The sequence below is a fragment of the Mizuhopecten yessoensis genome, unplaced genomic scaffold (assembly GCF_002113885.1).
Source record: "Mizuhopecten yessoensis strain PY_sf001 unplaced genomic scaffold, ASM211388v2 scaffold8275, whole genome shotgun sequence".
Taxonomy (NCBI): Eukaryota; Metazoa; Mollusca; class Bivalvia; order Pectinida; family Pectinidae; genus Mizuhopecten; species Mizuhopecten yessoensis.
In genome coordinates, this window is record NW_018407466.1 from 204,401 (window position 1) to 225,224 (window position 20,824).

Sequence of the window (20,824 nt, forward strand, 5' to 3'; positions counted from 1 at the left end):
TTCGGGCAAGGGCAAGCATGGAATTGGTGTAGATTTTTTTGAAGCCTAAAAAAACATAAATAGCCATTCATGGTTGTCTAGGTGATTTGGTACGTAGGAAATTGAACTTAAATGTTTTGACTTTTAATGTGTGTGCCATCTGTGGATAGTCTTTGATGTCGGGATAGTTGTACTTTCCACTGACGGCCCAAGGGAAATCATTAAAGAAAAACCAAGTTCTTTGGTAATATTCACATAAGCTATAGGTTTTGAAGTTTTCAAAGGCTCCATGTTCTGTAATTCATTCATTATTTGTGTTTCATTATTCATGCTTCGGCATATCATCCCTCTGTGCTGAGTGGTAACGGTGGGCTTCAGGGCCTCAACATTACAAACAAACAATTGGTGGATCTCACTGCAAGACTCCTCCAGGGCCACTCAAATTTACTGATGGATTATAAATACTCTGAATTATGTTTCATCTTTTAGTGATAAGTGGGGTCTGGTACCTTGAGGGCTGGGATGGAAATAAAAGAGTGACCAAATTTAGGCCAGGCTGACCATAGTCTTTTTATCTGGATGAATAGTAAACTAATGAAATTTGAGTAAGTGTGCAGGCCCATCAGAGGAGAGGCTGCTTAGCACCAGAACTGTCTATATGTATTATTTGACATTGGGGATACAGAGTTTAATTAGTGTTTCATACAAACCATCCACACACACACACACACACACACACACGTATTTGATACATAGGTATGTACATGCATAACATATATGTATGTACGCGCACAACGCGTGTGTGAGCGAAGCACGGCTGAGGGAGAGTAATGCATGGATTTCACTATTTCAGTGTTATTGTTCTCTAGAAATTGTAGAAATGCCAAATTTTGTGGAGGGGCTACCGAGGGGGAGAATCCCATTGAACTATAGCACATGTGTTCTGTGACTGTGGCTGGAGCATCAATAGCCAGGCATTGAACCCTACACTTACCTAGTAATGGCCCAGCCTCCATAGCAACCGGTATACAGTGAGCCAGGAGATTTAAATACAATTAGAATTTGATGGTATTGATGGCAATTGAGTTCAGAATGGGTTTGGAATCTCTTTACCGTTAAAGGAGAATTTCATTGATTCCTGTTGACAAATCATCTTTGCATTTCAGTCCTTTAAAGTTTAATAATGGGGTTTTCTTCTGAAATCAAATCAAATAACTAGAAACAGAAAAATCCTTTGTGAAATAAAGTGTTTTTGATTGCCTCGAGGGTAACGGTTGTCAGGACAGGTTATGGAATAGCCATTAGGTCGACTCTGAGGCTGATGGATTACAGCTGTAAAGTGTTACATACTGCTGTAACTGACGTAAAATTTGCCACATATTTCAATTGCTGTAGCTGAATTTAAAGTTGTCAAATTTACACATTTATTGTAATTAAATTACAGTTGTAACATTTGCTATAATTAATTAACAATTGTGAGAATCATGTTGCTAGGTGACTAAGTTAATTATTTTTGCCAAATTCACATTGTTATTATTGAAATTTCAATTGTCAATTTACATTTATTGTTAGATGTCTGTTGTCAGACATACTTTGATGTAACATTTATTTGATGTCATGATATAAAAAATGGTGTGAATTTCATTGCCTTTCCTAAATGACTATTATGCTGATTTTTATTGTTATAAATGCATAACAATTGTTATAATAGCCTAAAAAAAAACTGATAGAAATAACAATTTCTTTTTATGATCTCAAAATAATGGGTAGACAGTTAATGCATGATTTAGGATCAGATCGCAGCTTTATAATGCTCCAGATAAAATGTTATGTTTGTTGTTCCTGATTTACTGCTAGTCATTGTCCTGAGGCCTGTCTGCTTGCCTTTCTGTCCCCAGTTACCTCCCTTGAGGATCAGTATCTCTTAAGTCAGCATACTCTTTTATAGAGGACCACAAACTAGCTTCTGTATCATATAGTGCTAATGAACATGTATTATAACTTTTATAGATGATAGAGCGACCTTGACAGTTTCAGATGAAGTCCTGTGTGGTTTATTAGAGATATTGTAGTTTTTGTTGAGGTGTCTGTCTCAACTGACCGTCAAACATTGAAGGGAGTGAAACTCAAGGCCAATACAGGTTTGTAAAGATTTTCGCCATTTTCCATTTGTGAGGTACTGTGATCCTCTTGACTGTGACCTCTGTTTCAGTGACCCTTTACTGTGACCTCTTTGTCAGTGACCCTTCCCTGCTACCTCTGTGACAGTGACCCCTACGACTGTGATCTCTGATAATGATCCCTCTGACTTTGACCCTAGTGACTGCGACCTCTATGACTAACCCTTGCGACTGTGATCTCTGATAATGACCCCTCTGATTTTGACCCCAGTGACTGCGACCTCTATGACTAACCCTCGCGACTGTGACCTCAATTATAGTGACCCTACTGACTTTGACCCCTATGACTGTGACCTCTGTGACTGTGACCTTTATTATAATGACCCCTACGACTTTGACACCAGTGAATGCGACCTCTATTATAATGACCCCTCTGACTTTGACTGTGACCTCTGTGACCTCTGTGAAGGTGACCCCTGTCAATATGACCCATTAGACTGTGTCTCAGGAGACAATGACCACTTTGCAAGTGACTTTTTTATTTTATATATATAACCCCTATAGTAGTTGTTACCGTTGAGGCAGTGACATCTCAAACAATGACCCCTAAGGGTATGACCTTGTGACTGTGACTGACCAACTTAGCAATGACCAGTTTACTGTAATTTTGAGAAGGTGACCTCTGTTGAGATGTACCTCTGTGACAGTCACCAAACAGCCCTCCTCGGGACCTGGAGGCACCCTGTATGGTGGTGGTAGGGCTACCACTGTGTTCCTGGCAGCCTGTCCCTTAGAAGTTACAATAATTGTCCCACAGAAGGAATGTAATTGTCTTCAGTTTTGAGTACAGAGACACAAGGAATGTTGGGAGGGGTATCAAAGCCAACACACAGCTGCTTTCAGTTGGGAGAACTTTGAATCAAAAGCCTATACTTGTAATTGTGTTTTGAGTTTTGTCTTTGAGTGTATAAGAGTGGTACAAATGTTCCTAGGAATCAATGGTCCTTTGAAGCTACTGCTGAAATCTTATATTAATTGCCTTGGTGACTGTAAATCAGTATCATTTCATTTGGGAAGTGTGGAAAGTTTCAAGTGTAAACAGCAATAGATTTTAGTGAAATGGTGACTTGTGATTAAATTGTGCAGCAATTACATAGGCAGGGGAGCTAGTCTCGGGATGCTAGGTTGATGTAAGGCCCCCGGAGTGTGTGAAAAACCGTGCATATTCACACCTTCCCTGCTACCACTCTTCACCCTTCAAGTGTGAGATCAGCCAACAGATCCCGCTCTTGGCTGCAGATTTAGTTGCTCAGCCATCAGTTTGTGTCATTTAACATCTGTTTTAAAACGACTTTATGTTAGGCCCTGATGCAGCCTCTCCTATAGCAGTGGTACCTGTGATCCTAGCTTATGAAGGTTGCTCCGCTTTTATCTAAACATGAAATTTAAACCCCATACTTACTGTGCTTAGAAAAATAACATTGATCATTGGGGTAGATGTGTGACAAGAGAGTTGATTGACTACTATACAGGAGTGAGAGAAGCCATGTAATTACTGCTCTCCCACCGATGTCTCCTGCTGCAGGGTGTTAGTGGAGAAAGAAAAACAAATTAAGTGCATAACCCGTTGTGTCCCTGTTGACAGGGGGGTGTTGCCTTTGCTCCCTGTGCACATATCTCTGCCATCTTTACAGCACACTACTGTGTACAGCCGAGAGTGAGCAGGCTGATGCTATCCTGTCTATTCTTGACAAATGTAGGTAATTTAACTGAATTATTGTGTAAGTTGAACAAATTTAATGTGATAACAGCAGTGCATGACCCAGTGATAGGATAAGCCCATCAAGGTCATTATGTAATCAGGGCATGCTCCACAGGCCATAAACCTCACTCAAGTGGCTCCCTGTTTGATTGACACATGCTACTGGCACACTGCTACCTGGTCTTCTCTCATAGCCAGGGAGCTGCTCAAAACCCCTATCTTTGCAGCAGTTGTACCTTCACCCTACATTCACACATAGGGACATCGGCATGGGACGCACCAGAAAATGTACCCAGACCCTATATATATATACGTATGGGGCTGTATCTGGACCCTATATACACATGGAGCTGTACCTGGTCCATTTATACACATGAAGCTGTACCTGGACCCTATATACACAGGGAAAGGTACCTGGGCACTATATACACATGGAGCTGTAACTGGTCCATTTATACACATGGAGCTGAACCTGGACCCTATATACACAGGAAGCTGTACCTGGACCCTATATACACAGGGAAAGGTACCTGAGCACTATATACAGATGGAGCTATACCTGGAATCTGTATACACAGGGAAAGGTACCTGGACCCTATATACACAGGAAGCTGTACCTGGACCCTATATACACAGTGAAAGGTACCTGGGCACTTTATACACATGGAGCTATACCTGGACCCTATATACACAGGAAGCGGTACCTGGACCCTATATACACAGGGAAAGGTACCTGGGCCCTATATACACATGGAGCTGTACCTTGACCCTATATACACATGGAGCTATACCTGGACCCTATATACACAGGAAGCTGTACCTGGACCCTATATACACAGGGAAAGGTACCTGGGCACTTTATACACATGGAGCTATACCTGGACCCTATATACACAGGAAGCGGTACCTGGACCCTATATAAACAGGGAAAGGTACCTGGGCCCTATATACACATGGAGCTGAACCTGGACCCTATATACACATGGATCTGTTCCTGGACTCTATATATACATGGAGCTGTACCTGGACCCTATATACACAGGGAAAGGTACTTGGGCACTATATACACATGGAGCTATACCTGGACCCTATATACACAGGAAGCTACATCTGGACCCCAATAAACAGGGAGCTGTACCTGGACCCTATATACACATGGAGCTGTACCTGGACCCTATATACACAGGGAGCTGTACCTAAACTCTATAAACACATGGAGCTGTACCTGGACCCTATATACACATGGAGCTGTACCTGGGCCCTATATACACATGGAGCTGTACCTGGGCCCTATATACACATGGAGCTGTACCTGGACCCTATATACACAGGAAGCTACATCTGGACCCCAATAAACAGGGAGCTGTACCTGGTCCCTATATACACATGGAGCTGTACCTAGTCCCTATATACACATGGCGCTGTACCTAGTCCCTATATACACAGGGAGCTGTACCTAAACTCTATAAACACATGGAGCTGTACCTGGACCCTATACACATGGAGCTGTTCCTCGACCCTATACACATGGAGCTGTACCTGGCCCCTATATACACAGGGAGCTGTACCTGGACCATATATACACAGGGAGCTGTACTTAACCCCTATATCCCCTTGGAGCTGTACCTGGGCCTATATACACATGGAGCTGTACCTGGACCCTATACACATGGAGCTGTTCCTCGACCCTATACACATGGAGCTGTACCTGGACCCTATACACATGGAGCTGTTCCTCGACCCTATACACATGGAGCTGTACCTGGCCCCTATATACACAGGGAACTGTACCTGGGCCCTATATACACATGGAGCTGTACCTGTACCCTATACACATGGAGCTGTACCTGGTCCCTATATACACATGGATCTGTACCTGGACCCTATATACACAGGGAAAGGTACCTGGACCCTATATACACAGGAAGCGGTACCTGGACCCTATATACACAGGGAGCTGTACTTAAACCCTATATACACATGGAGCTGTACCTAGTCCCTATATACACATGGAGCTGTACCTAGTCCCTATATACACAGGGAGCTGTACTTAAACCCTATATACACATGGACCTGTACCTAGTCCCTATATCCACATGGAGCTGTACATGGACCCTATACACATGGGGCTGTACCTGGACCCTATAAACACATGGAGCTGTACCTTGACCCTATATACACAGGAAGCGGTACCTGGACCCTATATACACATGGAGCTGTACCTGGACCCTATATACACAGGGAAAGGTACCTGGACCCTATATACACATGGAGCTGTACCTGGACCCTATAAACACATGGAGCTGTACCTGGACCCTATATACACAGGGAAAGGTACCTGGACCCTATATACACATGGAGCTGTACCTGGACCCTATACACATGGGGCTGTACCTGGACCCTATACACATGGAGCTGTACCTGGGCCCTATACGCATGGAGCTGTACCTGGTCCCTATATACACATGGAGCTGAACCTGGACCCTATATACACATGGAGCTGTACCTGGCCCCTATATACACAGGGAGCTGTACTTAAACCCTATATACACATGGATCTGTACCTGGGCCCTATATACACATGGAGCTGTACCTGGTCCCTATATACACATGGAGCTGTGCCTAGTCCCTATATACACATGGAGCTGTACCTGGTCCCTATATACACATGGATCTGTACCTGGTCCCTATATACACATGGAGCTGTGCCTGGTCCCTATATACACATGGAGCTGTACCTGGTCGCTATATACACATGGAGCTGTACCTGGACCCTATACACATGGAGCTGTACCTGGTCCCTATATACACATGGAGCTGTACCTAGTCCCTATATACACATGGAGCTGTACCTGGACCCTATAAACACATGGAGCTGTACCTGGACCCTATATACACATGGAGCTGTACCTGGCCCCTATATACACAGGGAGCTGTACTTAAACCCTATATACACATGGAGCTGTACCTAGTCCCTATATACACAGGGAGCTGTACTTAAACCCTATATACACATGGAGCTGTACCTAGTCCCTATATACACATGGAGCTGTAGGAAGCTGTACCTGGACCCTATATACACAGGGAAAGGTACCTGGGCACTATATACACAGGAAGCTGTACCTGGACCCTATATACACAGGGAAAGGTACCTGGACCCTATATACACATGGAGCTGTACCTGGAGCCTATATACACATGGAGCTGTACCTGGACCCTATACACATGGAGCTGTACCTGGTCCCTATATACACAGGGAAAGGTACCTGGACCCTATATACACATGGAGCTGTACCTGGAGCCTATATACACATGGAGCTGTACCTGGACCCTATATACACAGGGAGCTGTACCTGGACCCTATATACACAGGAAGCTGTACCTAGACCCTATATACATAGGGAGCTGTACCTGGTCCCTATATACACATGGAGCTGTACCTGGTCCCTATATACACATGGAGCTGTACCTGGACCCTATATTCATGAGGCAAATGTCTATAAACAGGTTAAATTTACCTGTTGTATCCTGGCACCTATAGTCAGGCTATATCTACCCACAGACAGATAATATTTACCTGTTGTAACCTGTCACCTACAAACAGGTTATCTACCCACATACAGGTAATATTTACCTGTTGTATCCTGTCATCCACAGACAGGTTATCTACTCAAAGAAAGTTAAATATCACCTGTAGTATCCTGTCACCTACTGACAGTTAATATTTACCTGTTGTATCCTGTCACCTTCAAACAGGTTATCTACTCAAAGAAAGTTAAATATCACCTGTTGTATCCTGTCACCTACTGACAGTTAATATTTACCTGTTGTATCCTGTCACCTACAAACAGGTTATCTACTCAAAGAAAGTTATATATCACCTGTTGTGTCCTGTCACCTACAAACAGGTTATCTACTCAAAGAAAGTTAAATATCACCTGTTGTATCCTGTCGCCTACTGACAATTAATATTTACCTGTTGTATCCTGGCACCTACAGACAGGTTATTTACCCACAAACAGGTAATATTTACCTGTTGTATCCTGTCACCTACAAACAGGTTATCTACCCACAAACACGTAATATTTACCTGTTGTATCCTGTCATCCACAGACAGGTTATCTACCCAAAGACAGGTTATATTTACCTGTTGTATCCTGTCACCAAAGACAGGTTATATATTATCTACCCAAAGACAGGTAATATTTACCTGTTGTATCCTGTCACCTACAAAAAGGTTATCTACCCACAAACACATAATATTTACCTGTTGTATCCTGTCACCAAAGACAGGTTATATATTATCTACCCAAAGACAGGTAATATTTACCTGTTGTCACCTTTAAACTACTGTTGTTTCCTGTCAACTACAAAAAGGGAATAGTTACCTGTTGCTTCCTACCAACTGTAGACAAGTTATATTTCCATGTTGTATCCTAGCACCTAGAGACAGGTTATATTTACCCACAAACAGGTACTATTTACAAGTTGTCTCCTTTACACTACAGACAGGTAATATTAACCTACAAACACGTGATATTTACTTGTTGTCACCTTTAAACTACAGACAGGTAATAATTACCTACAAACATATAATATTTACCTATAAACAGGTAATATTTACCTACAGACAGATAATATTTACCTACAAACAGGTGATATCTACTTGTTGTCTCCTTTAAACTACAGACAGGTAATATTTACCTACAAACAGGTAATATTTACCTACAGACAGGTAATATCTACCTACAAACAGGTAATATCTACCTGTTGTCTCCTTTAAACTACAGACAGGTAATATTTACCTACAAACAGGTAATATTTACTTACAAACAGGTAATATTTACCCACAAACGGGTAATATTTACAAGTTCTCTCCTTTACACTACAGACAGGTAATATTAACCTACAAACAGGTGATATCTACTTGTTGTCTCCTTTAAACTAAAGACAGGTAATATTTACCTACAAACGTGTAATATTTAATTACAAACAGGTAATATTTACCTACAGACAGGTAATATTTACCTACAAACAGGTGATATCTACTTGTTGTCTCCTTTAAACTACAGACAGGTAATATTTACCTACAAACAGGTAATATTTACCCACAAACAGGTAATATTTACCTACAAACAGGTAATATTTACCCTGCAAACAGGTAATATTTACCTACAAACAGGTAATATCTACCTACAGACAGGTAATATTTTCCCACAAATAGGTAATATCTACCTGTTGTCTCCTATGTTGTGGACAGATTGGGCTCATCAAAGGACATGAACAAAGTCTTTATTAGTCCCCTACCGGGAAACCCGGGGGGACTATAGTTTTCCCCTCCGTCTGTCCGTCCGTCTGTCCGTCTGTGCGTCTGTCCGTCTGTCCGTCTGTCCGTCTGTCCGAAGAGGTTTGTCAGCACTCTAGAGCCTTCATTCTTTCATGGATTTTAATCAAACTTTACACACGTAAAGAATTAAAATATCTTCAACAAGTTCGAGTTTCAAGGTCATCGGATCAAGGTCAAGGTCATTATGACTATAAATAGAAAAACTTTGTCAGCACTCTAGCGTCTTCATTCTTTCTTGGTTTTTAATCAAACTTCACACAGTCATAAAGAATTAAAATATCTTCGACAAGTTCGAGTTGGTCAGGTTCGAGTTTTAAGGTCAAATGGTCAAGGTCACAGTTACTATAAATAGAAAATTTTATTTAACATTCTTCCTTGCCTGTTTATCAAACCTCACACACTTGTAAAGATACCTTTACAATCAACAAATAAGATTTCTTAGTATTTTTATTCCCTTACCAGTGAAACTGGGTGGGGGTGGCAGGGAGGGAGAAGAAAACAAGAATACCTAAAGTTTTCCTCGCTGTCTGTCCGAAGAAGTTTGTCAGCACTCTTGCGCCTTCATTCTTTCCTAGTTTTTAATTAAACTTCACATTATTGTAAAGAATTTAAATATCTTGGACAATTTCAAGGTAATCGGGGCAAGACAAGGTCACTTTTACTATTTTAGAAAATCTTTTTCAGCACTCTAGTGCCTTATTCTTTCATGGATTTTAGTCAAACTTCACATTATTGTAAAAAATTTCAATATATTGGACAAGTTCAAGTTTCAAGGTCCTCGGATCTAGGTTGAGGTCACTGTTGCATCTTAATAGATTGCGGGGGCCGGTAGGGGACATGTATTGCTTCAGCAATACTCAGTATGCTTGTTTTTTCATCATTTCAGTGTTAATTCAGATGAGTTAACAGTTTCTGATGCGATTTGAATCCAATTACATACTACTGCAATTTAATTCTTTTATCTTTGTGAATTGCTGTACCAAATTTCATCTTTCTGAGTTGCTGTGAGTTAAGAACGCTTAACAACTTTAATCTCTCCCTAAGACACCTTTGAAATTTTATAAAAAGTATTTTACGTAATTCAGATTTAGCTTACATGCTTTAAGTAGATTTCTTTCATTTGATATTGTCCTAAGAGGATTTATAAATTGCAATTCATGAAGGAATTTCCAATAATTGATCAGCTGTCTGTACCATAAAAAAAGAAAAAAAATCCAATGACAGGTTCTATAGTTAAAAAAAAAAGTAACCACTTTTTACTGGGAGGGTGGAGCTGGTCGTGAAATGTCAGTTGTAGTGGAACACAAGATTTCGTATTACTTAAGTTGTATACCACAGGTAGGGAGGGGGTGGAATAAAGGAGATTTTATAGTACCTTAGTTGTATACCACAGGTAGGGAGGAGGTGGAGTAAAAGAGATTTTACAGTACCTCAGTTGTATATCACAGGTAGGGAGGGGGTAGAATAAAGGAGATTTTACAGTACCTCAGTTGTATATCACAGGTAGGGAGGAGGTGGAATAAAGGAGATTTTATAGTACCTTAGTTGTATACCACAGGTAGGGAGGGGGTGGAATAAAGGAGATTTTATAGTACCTTAGTTGTATACCACAGGTAGGGAGGGTGTGGAATAAAGGAGATTTTACAGTACCTTAGTTGTATATCGCAGGTAGGGAGGGGGTGGAGTAAAGGAGATTTTATAGTACCTTAGTTGTATATCACAGGTAGGGAGGGGGTAGAGTAAAGGAGATTTTACAGTACCTTAGTTGTATATCGCAGGTAGGGAGGGGGTGGAGTAAAGGAGATTTTATAGTACCTTAGTTGTATACCACTGGTAGGGAGGGATTTGAGTTAAAGGAGATTTTATAATACCTTAGTTGTATATCACAGGTAGGGAGGGGGTAGAGTAAAGGAGATTTTATAGTACCTTAGTTGTGTATCATAGGTAGAGAGGGGGTGGAGTTAAGGAAATTTTATAGTACCTTAGTTGTATATCACAGATAGGGAAGGGGTAGAGTAAAGGAGATTTTATAGTACCTTAGTTGTATATCACAGGTAGGGAGGGGGTGGAGTAAAGAAGATTTTATAGTACCTTAGTTGTATATCACAGGTAGGGAGGGGGGGGAGTAAAGGAGATTTTATAGTACCTTAGTTGTATATCAAAGGTAGGGAGGGGGGGGAGTAAAGGAGATTTTATAGTACCTTAGTTGTATATCACAGATAGGCAAGGGGTAGAGTAAAGGAGATTTTATAGTACCTTAATTGTATATCACAGGTAGGGAGGGGGTGGAGTAAAGAAGATTTTATAGTACCTTAGTTGTATATCACAGGGAGGGAGGGGGTGGAGTAAAGGAGATTTTATAGTACCTTAGTTGTATATCAAAGGTAGGGAGGGGGTGGAGTAAAGGAGATTTTATAGTACCTTAGTTGTATATCAAAGGTAGGGAGGGGGTGGAGTAAAGGAGATTTTACAGTACCTTAGTTGTATATCACAGGTAGGGAGGGGGTGGAGTAAAGGAGATTTTATAGTACCTTAGTTGTATATCACAGGTAGGGAGGGGGTGGAGTAAAGGAGATTTTACAGTACCTTAGTTGTATATCACAGGTAGGGAGGGGGTGGAGTAAAGGAGATTGTATAGTACCTTAGTTGTATATCATAGGTAGAGAGGGGGTGGAGTTAAGGAAATTTTATAGTACCTTAGTTGTATATCACAGATAGGGAAGGGGTGGAGTAAAGGAGATTTTACAGTACCTTAGTTGTATATCACAGGTAGGGAGGGGGTGGAGTAAAGGAGATTTTATAGTACCTTAGTTGTATATCACAGATAGGGAAGGGGTGGAGTAAAGGAGATTTTATAGTACCTTAGTTGTATACCACTGGTAGGGAGGGATTTTAGTTAAAGGAGATTTTATAATACCTTAGTTGTATATCACAGGTAGGGAGGGGGTGGAATAAAGGAGATTTTACAGTACCTTAGTTGTATATCACAGGTAGGGAGGATGGAGTAAAGGAGATTTTATAGTACCTTAGTTGTATATCACAGGTAGGGAGGGATTGGAGTTAAAGGAGATTTTATAATACCTTAATTGTATATCACAGGTAAGGAGTGGGTGGAGTTAAGTAGATTTTACAGTACCTTAGTTGTATATCACAGGCATCTTATGTACTACAAAATCTCCTTAAATCCACCCCCCACTAGAAGATGGGATGGGGATGGATTTAAGGAGATTTTGTAGTACATAAGATGTATACTACAAGATGGGATGGGTGGATTAAAGGAGATTTTGTAGTACATAAGATGTATACTACAAGATGGGGTGGTTGGATTAAAGGAGGTTTTGTAGTACATAAGATGTATTCTACAAGATGGGGTGGGTGGATTAAAGTTAGAGTTAAAGGAGATTCTTTATTACCTAAGTTGTAGAGTGACAATTGGTTGGAAGGAAGTGGAGTAAGAGATATATTGTTTTACTGGTGTTGTAGAGTGAAAACAGGTGGGAAGATATAGAGTAAGGGTGATTTTGTTTTACCTGAGTTGTAGAGTGACAACAGATGGGGAGGGGGTGGAGTAAAGGTGATTTTGTTTTACCTGAGTTGTAGAATGACAACAGATGGGGAGGGGTGGAGTAAGGGTGATTTTGTTTTACTGGAGTTGTAAAGTGAAAACAGATGGGAAGGAATAGAATAAGGGTGATTTTGTTTAACCTGATTTGTAGAATGACAACAGGTGGGGAGGGGATGGAGTAAGGGATTTTTTGTTTACCTGGAGTTGTAGAATGACAACAGAAGGGGAGGGGTGGAGTAAGGGTGATTTTGTTTTACCTGAGTTGTAGAGTGACAACAGGTGGGGACGGGGTGGAGTAAGGGATATTTTGTTTTACTGGAGTTCTAAAGTGAAAACAGGTGCGAAGGGATAGAGTAAGGGTGATTTTGTTTTACCTGAGTTGTAGAGTGAAATCAGATGGGAAGGAATAGAGTAAGGGTGATTTTGTTTAACCTGATTTGTAGAATGACAACAGGTGGGGAGGGGATGGAGTAAGGGTGATTTTGTTTTACCTGAGTTGTAGAGTGACAACAGGTGGGGAGGGGATGGAGTAAGGGTGATTTTGTTTTACCGAGTTGTTTAATGGTAAATCATTTAAACACCCCATAGAAGGTATACAATGATATACACTTAGACAGCAAAACATTTAATGAAGTATCATATCAATCTATTTGATATATATTGATTTGTTTGATGAGTCAATTGATTGGTTTGATGAGTCTGGTGATTTGTTTGTTCAGTCTGTTGATTTGTTTGATGTCTTTTTATTTGATTGATGAGTGTTGATTTGTTTGATGAGTCTGTTGATTTGGTTGATGAGTCTATTGATTTGTTTGATGAGTCTGTTGATTTGTTGGACGAGTCTGTTGATTTGTTTGTTGAGTCTGTTGAGTCTATTGATTTGTTGGACGAGTCTGTTGATTTGTTTGTTGAGTCTATTAATTTGTTTGTTGAGTCTATTAATTTGTTTGTTGAGTCTATTAATTTGTTGGACGAGTCTGTTGATTTGTTTGATGAGTCTATTGATTTGTTGGTTGAGTCTGTTGATTTGTTTGTTGAGTCTGTTGATTTGTTTGTTGAGTCTGTTGATTTGTTTGTTCAGTCTGTTGATTTGTTTGTTGAGTCTGTTGAGTCTATTGATTTGTTGGACGAGTCTGTTGATTTGTTTGATGAGTCTTTTGATTTGTTTGTTGAGTCTATTGATTTGTTGGATGAGTCTGATGAGTCTATTGATTTGTTTGTTGAGTCTATTAATTTGTTGGATGAGTCTGTTGATTTGTTGGATTAGTCTATTGATTTGGTTGATTAGTCTATTGATTTGTTTGATGAGTCTGTTGATTTGTTGGACGAGTCTGTTGATTTGTTGGATGAGTCTGTTGAGTTGTTGGATTAGTCTATTGATTTGTTTGATTAGTCTATTGATTTGTTTGATGAGTCTGTTGATTTGGTCGATGAGTCTATTGATTTGTTTGATGAGTCTGTTGATTTGTTCGTGGAGGTTTTGGATTTGTTTGATTAGTCTATTGATTTATTTGTTGAGTCTATTGATTTGTTTGATGAATCTGTTGATTTGGTTGATGAGTCTATTGATTTGTTTGCTGAGTCTGTTGATTTGGTTGATGAGTCTGTTGATTTGGTTGATGAGTCTGTTGATTTGGTTGATGAGTCTATTGATTTGTTTGATGAGTCTGTTGATTTGTTGGACGAGTCTGTTGATTTGTTTGTTGAGTCTATTGATTTGTTTGACTAGTCTGTTGATTTGTTTGATGAGTCTGTTGATTTGTTGGACGAGTCTGTTGATTTGTTTGTTGAGTCTGTTGATTTGTTTGTTCAGTCTGTTGATTTGTTTGATGTCTTTTTATTTGATTGATGAGTGTTGATTTGTTTGATGAGTCTGTTGATTTGGTCGATGAGTCTATTGATTTGTTTGATGAGTCTGTTGATTTGTTTGTTGAGTCTATTGATTTGTTGGACGAGTCTGTTGATTTGTTGGATGAGTCTGTTGATTCGTTTGATGAGTCTATTGATTTGTTGGACGAGTCTGTTGATTTGTTGGATGAGGGTGATTTTGTTTAACCTGATTTGTAGAATGACAACAGGTGGGGAGGGGATGGAGTAAGGGTGATTTTGTTTAACCTGATTTGTAGAATGACCACAGGTGGGGAGGGGATGGAGTAAGGGTGATTTTGTTTTACCGAGTTGTTTAATGGTAAATCATTTAAACACCCCATAGAAGGTATACAATGATATACACTTAGACAGCAAAACATTTAATGAAGTATCATATCAATCTATTTGATATATATTGCTTTGTTTGATGAGTCAATTGATTGGTTTGATGAGTCTGGTGATTTGTTTGTTCAGTCTGTTGATTTGTTTGTTGAGTCTGTTGAGTCTATTGATTTGTTGGACGAGTCTGTTGATTTGTTGGATGAGGGTGATTTTGTTTAACCTGATTTGTAGAATGACAACAGGTGGGGAGGGGATGGAGTAAGGGTGATTTTGTTTTACCGAGTTGTTTAATGGTAAATCATTTAAACACCCCATAGAAGGTATACAATGATATACACTTAGACAGCAAAACATTTAATGAAGTATCATATCAATCTATTTGATATATATTGCTTTGTTTGATGAGTCAATTGATTGGTTTGATGAGTCTGGTGATTTGTTTGTTCAGTCTGTTGATTTGTTTGATGTCTTTTTATTTGATTGATGAGTGTTGATTTGTTTGATGAGTCTGTTGATTTGTTGGACGAGTCTGTTGATTTGTTTGATGAGTCTGTTGATTTGTTCGTGGAGTTTTTGGATTTGTTTGATTAGTCTATTGATTTATTTGTTGAGTCTATTGATTTGTTTGATGAATCTGTTGATTTGGTTGATGAGTCTATTGATTTGTTGGATGAGTCTGTTGATTTGTTTGATGAGTCTATTGATTTGTTTGTTGAGTCTATTGATTTGTTGGACTAGTCTGTTGATTTGTTGGACAAGTCTGTTGATTTGTTTGATGAGTCTGTTGATTTGTTCGTGGAGTTTTTGGATTTGTTTGATTAGTCTATTGATTTATTTGTTGAGTCTATTGATTTGTTTGATGAATCTGTTGATTTGGTTGATGAGTCTATTGATTTGTTTGATGAGTCTGTTGATTTGTTTGATGAGTCTGTTGATTTGTTTGTTGAGTCTGTTGATTTGTTTGTTGAGTCTGTTGATTTGTTTGTTGAGTCTGTTGATTTGTTTGTTGAGTCTGTTGATTTGTTTGTTGATTCTGTTGAGTTGTTTGTTGATTCTCTTGATTTGTTTGAGGAGTTTAAAGATTGGTTTGATGAGTCAATTGATTTGTTTGATGAGTCAATTGATTTGTTGTAGAGTCAATTGCTTTGTTTGATGAGTATGTTGATTTGTTTGTTCAGACTGTTGATTTGTTTGTTCAGACTGTTGATTATAATGATGATTCTGTTTATTCGTTTGTTGTTAATGATTATTTTTATTGTTGATGATTTGTCTCATGAGATGTTATAATTTTGACAAAACTTTGTATTTGTTCTATTTAGCTACTTGATGTGACTATATACTTGTTTGATGGAAATATTTCCTTGTTTGAGGAGGATATTTGTTTGTTTGATAAGATTAAATACTTGATTTTACAGGTATAGTCTCTTACATGTGTGTTAATCAGCTGCTGTACCAGTATCCATCAAAGTTACATTAGGTCAGAACAGAGACAAACTTATATTGAAGTGATTAAAAGCATTCAATACCTGTCAATGATAACAACAGCTGTGCAGTCTGATTCTCCACGTCGGCTTACAGAGTTAGTACCATCTCCCAGAATACACTTTGGTTACTCATATTTTACTCTTAATTTACCTTTGAGAATGATGTTCTATTGAATAAAGGTTTTTATAGGAATAAAATTGAAGAATTTGCATACATCAGTACAGTTTTAAGTGAGTGTACTGACGTAGTTGGAGATAAAACGGAGCTTCGGCTCCACCTCGCCCTCCTCCTTCGCGCCCTTCTTGCTGTTGAACGTAGGCCGTTGATGTGTTGCCCGATAACTGCTGAAACTCCTTATTTAAGATGTAACAGAAAGATATCTTAGGCTTAAAATTAGATTTTAAATAAAACACGAGCATAACATAGGAATTACTTTGATTTTCTATTCAAACAAGATTTCGTTCAAAAATTAGATTTTAAATAATTACAACCATAAGCATCATGTGCTTTGATTTTTCAGCTCAAACAGAATTACCTCTGTGTGTAAATATATTACAGACATTTCTGTTTAAAAACTGCTTGTTAGATCGCATTAAAGCTTACCTTTATTTGAATCTTTTTGGATTATTAAAAATTGTCTTAAGTAGTCTGTAATTCTCTGCCAGTTTGATTGGGTACAGTTAGGCTTCCAGAAGTTTGATTTCACTGTTAAGTTTTCTACATGAAAAGAATAGAACATGATTTTGAAATAAAATAGTTTACGAAAGAAGAACCTTTCAATGGATGGAGTTTATCAAATTACTTTCAAAAGGAGAAATGAAAGGGATTTTGTGTGTGTAGTTCCCTTCCTGAAGAGAGTACCTGTCAGTCATGTGTTTCAAATATAACCTGGGTTTGGTGTACCCAGTAATCCCTCGACAATTATCTCTAACCCTCACTGGTCTAATGACATTAAACGCTATCAAGTACAAAAGCTTCTGTGTAATTTGTTAAATTGTTTCATAGGTTTGATAATTCAGAAACACAAAAATAAACCAAGTATCTAGTTTTAAAAGAAATGTTTTTTGCTCATTAAAATGAGTTTTTGCATAGATTTTATGATTAAAAGTATTTTAAACCTAAATATTAAATGAAAGATCTGTAATTGAATTGTAAGAGGAAAATTTTCTGAAGAAACCATAACAGAATTTTATAAAAACAAGAAAAAAATAACTTTCAAAAAAGAAAAATAGAAATGTTGTGGTATTATGATAAATGTGTATAGGAGTTAAGATGGAACGTAACAACAGGTGGTGTGTGTTTAACGTGGTACTGACGTACAAGTACTTAAAGTTTATAGAAAAATAACAACTTAACATACATGTACAAATAGTTTTGTTAGAGTTTTAATTTAAAACAAATCAATAGTATTTGTGTTGAGCTTTGAGCCGGACTATAAAACCTACAACAGATGTCAGTGTTGTATTCTACATACATTACACTGTGATCTTTTAACGGCACATACAGTTTATAGATGTAAGATCGCTTCCACTTCAGATCTGAATTTCTGGAAGGGTTGTTTCCTTTTGTTTAAGAAACGGTTTATTTTGTAAGGAGAATTTGTGGAGAAGAAATAAATTTGTTTTTTTTTACTTCATGGACAACAAATAAACATCAGAAAGCAGGAAAAGGCCAGAGACATAAAAAAATAGAAGTATTTATATGGCGAGTGTTCCATAGGAGGTGGAGGGTGGAGGTAGAAAGGGGGTGGGGGTGGTGGGGGTAAGGGGTTGCTTCACATAGGTCAGCTAACAGCTACAGAGGAATTCTAAGTGACTTTCATCTGTAATATGATGTTTAGTTGTTTCTGCTGTCTAGAACTGCCATCTGCAGAACAAATGAAAAATGAAAATGTTGAGTAAGTATTAAGCTAAGAGAGAATTATCATTGATAAGGATTAAATCATGAAATCATTAGCAGTAACTTCTGTGTAACTTAAAGAAATCAAACACTGTTTCAACAAATTGAATTCAGTCCTTGTGACCCGTTCAATATAATATGAATGGGTAGTACTGAAAAACCTTAAGACAATCAATCTTGGTCCATTGTCCTAAGTACCTTGTTTTGTGACATTTCTAGAAACGTTTTGTCTTTTTCAGAAAATACACATTCAGACAATATAATTATAAATATGTTTTTTGTATCACTGCCCAAAGTTCACCACAAGTATTACTTGGTCTAGTTCTGTGTTCACATCAAACACAACAGTTCACTACAAGGATGACTGGGTCTAGTTCTGTGTTCACATCAGACACAACAGTTCACTACAAGGATGACTGGGTCTTGTTCTGTGTTCACATCAGACACAACAGTTCACCACAAGGATGACTGGGTCTAGTTCTGTGTTCACATCAAACACAACAGTTCACTACAAGTATGACTGGGTCTTTATCTGTGTTCACATCAGACACAACAGTTCACTACAAGGATGACTGGGTCTAGTTCTGTGTTCACATCAGACACAACAGTTCACTACAAGGATGACTGGGTCTAGTTCTGTGTTCACATCAGACACAACAGTTCACTACAAGGATGACTGGGTCTAGTTCTGTGTTCACATCAGACACAACAGTTCACTACAAGGATGACTGGGTCTAGTTCTGTGTTCACATCAGACACAACAGTTCACTACAAGGATGACTGGGTCTAGTTCTGTGTTCACATCAGACACAACAGTTCACTACAAGGATGACTGGGTCTAGTTCTGTGTTCACATCAGACACAACAGTTCACTACAAGGATGACTGGGTCTAGTTCTGTGTTCACATCAGACACAACAGTTCACTACAAGGATGACTGGGTCTAGTTCTGTGTTCACATCAGACACAACAGTTCACTACAAGGATGACTGGGTCTAGTTCTGTGTTCACATCAGACACAACAGTTCACTACAAGGATGACTGGGTCTAGTTCTGTGTTCACATCAGACACAACAGTTCACTACAAGGATGACTGGGTCTAGTTCTGTGTTCACATCAGACACAACAGTTCACTACAAGGATGACTGGGTCTAGTTCTGTGTTCACATCAGACACAACAGTTCACTACAAGGATGACTGGGTCTAGTTCTGTGTTCACATCAGACACAACAGTTCACTACAAGGATGACTGGGTCTAGTTCTGTGTTCACATCAGACACAACAGTTCACTACAAGGATGACTGGGTCTAGTTCTGTGTTCACATCAGACACAACAGTTCACTACAAGGATGACTGGGTCTAGTTCTGTGTTCACATCAAACACAACAGTTCACTACAAGGATGACTGGGTCTAGTTCTGTGTTCACATCAGACACAACAGTTCACTACAAGGATGACTGGGTCTAGTTCTGTGTTCACATCAAACACAACAGTTCACTACAAAGATGACTTGGTCTAGTTCTGTGTTCACATCAGACACAACAGGTAACTACAAGGATGACTTGGTCTAGTTCTGTGTTCTCATACACAACAGTTCACTACAAGGATGACTTGGTCTAGTTCTGTGTTCTCATACACAACAGTTCACTACAAGGATGACTGGGTCTAGTTCTGTGTTCACATCAAACACAACAGTTCACTACAAGGATGACTGGGTCTAGTTCTGTGTTCACATCAAACACAACAGTTCACCACAAAGATGACTTGGTCTAGTTCTGTGTTCACATACACAACAGGCAACTACAAGGATGACTTGGTCTAGTTCTGTGTTCTCATACACAACAGTTCACTACAAGGATGCCTTGGTCTAGTTCTGTGTTCACATCAAACAACACGGACACATTTTTTTTTTAGTGAAATCTGGCAGATTGGATATTTATGTTTACTTGCCTCGAAAACAGCATTAAACCATTTTGTCCTCTGTTGTGTTCAATAATCTTGCAATAAATTTGTTTTGTGTAATAAGTTTCTGAAGCAAAGTATGCTTCTTTAAATGTTATCAGAGTGGTTTTTTGCATAACCCCATTTTAGACAATCTGACCTTTGTACGTTTGGTTCAGATAGTTTAAAGTCCCCACATATGTTACATTTGTCTGTGTGGCCTTGATCACTGTTATACCCAATCAACTGTTCCTTGTAGACAGATCTATGTGGGGCCTGTATCATTGTAATATCATGTTAACTGGTCCTTGTTTACAGGTCTATGTGTAGCCTGTATAATTGTAATATCATGTTAACTGCTCCCTGTAGACAGGTCTATGTGTGGCCTGTATCATTGCAATATCATGTTAACTGGTCCTTGTTGACAGGTCTATGTGTGGCCTGTATAATTGTAATATCATGTTAACTGGTCCTTGTAGACAGGTCTATGTGTGGCCTGTATCATTGTTATATCAT

The 20,824-nt window shown here is 38.9% G+C and overlaps 1 protein-coding gene across 1 annotated transcript in view; it reads left to right on the forward strand.

Moving 5' to 3' along the window:
* The first annotated feature begins 1,922 nt into the window (after window positions 1–1,922).
* The window catches only part of LOC110455554 (caspase activity and apoptosis inhibitor 1-like), a 142,349-nt gene continuing 123,447 nt past the window's right edge, over window positions 1,923–20,824 (forward strand). The window contains exon 1 of the mRNA XM_021505739.1: window positions 1,923–2,120. The gene's annotated coding sequence lies outside the window, so the exon portion shown is untranslated. The remainder of the gene's footprint in view (window positions 2,121–20,824) is intronic.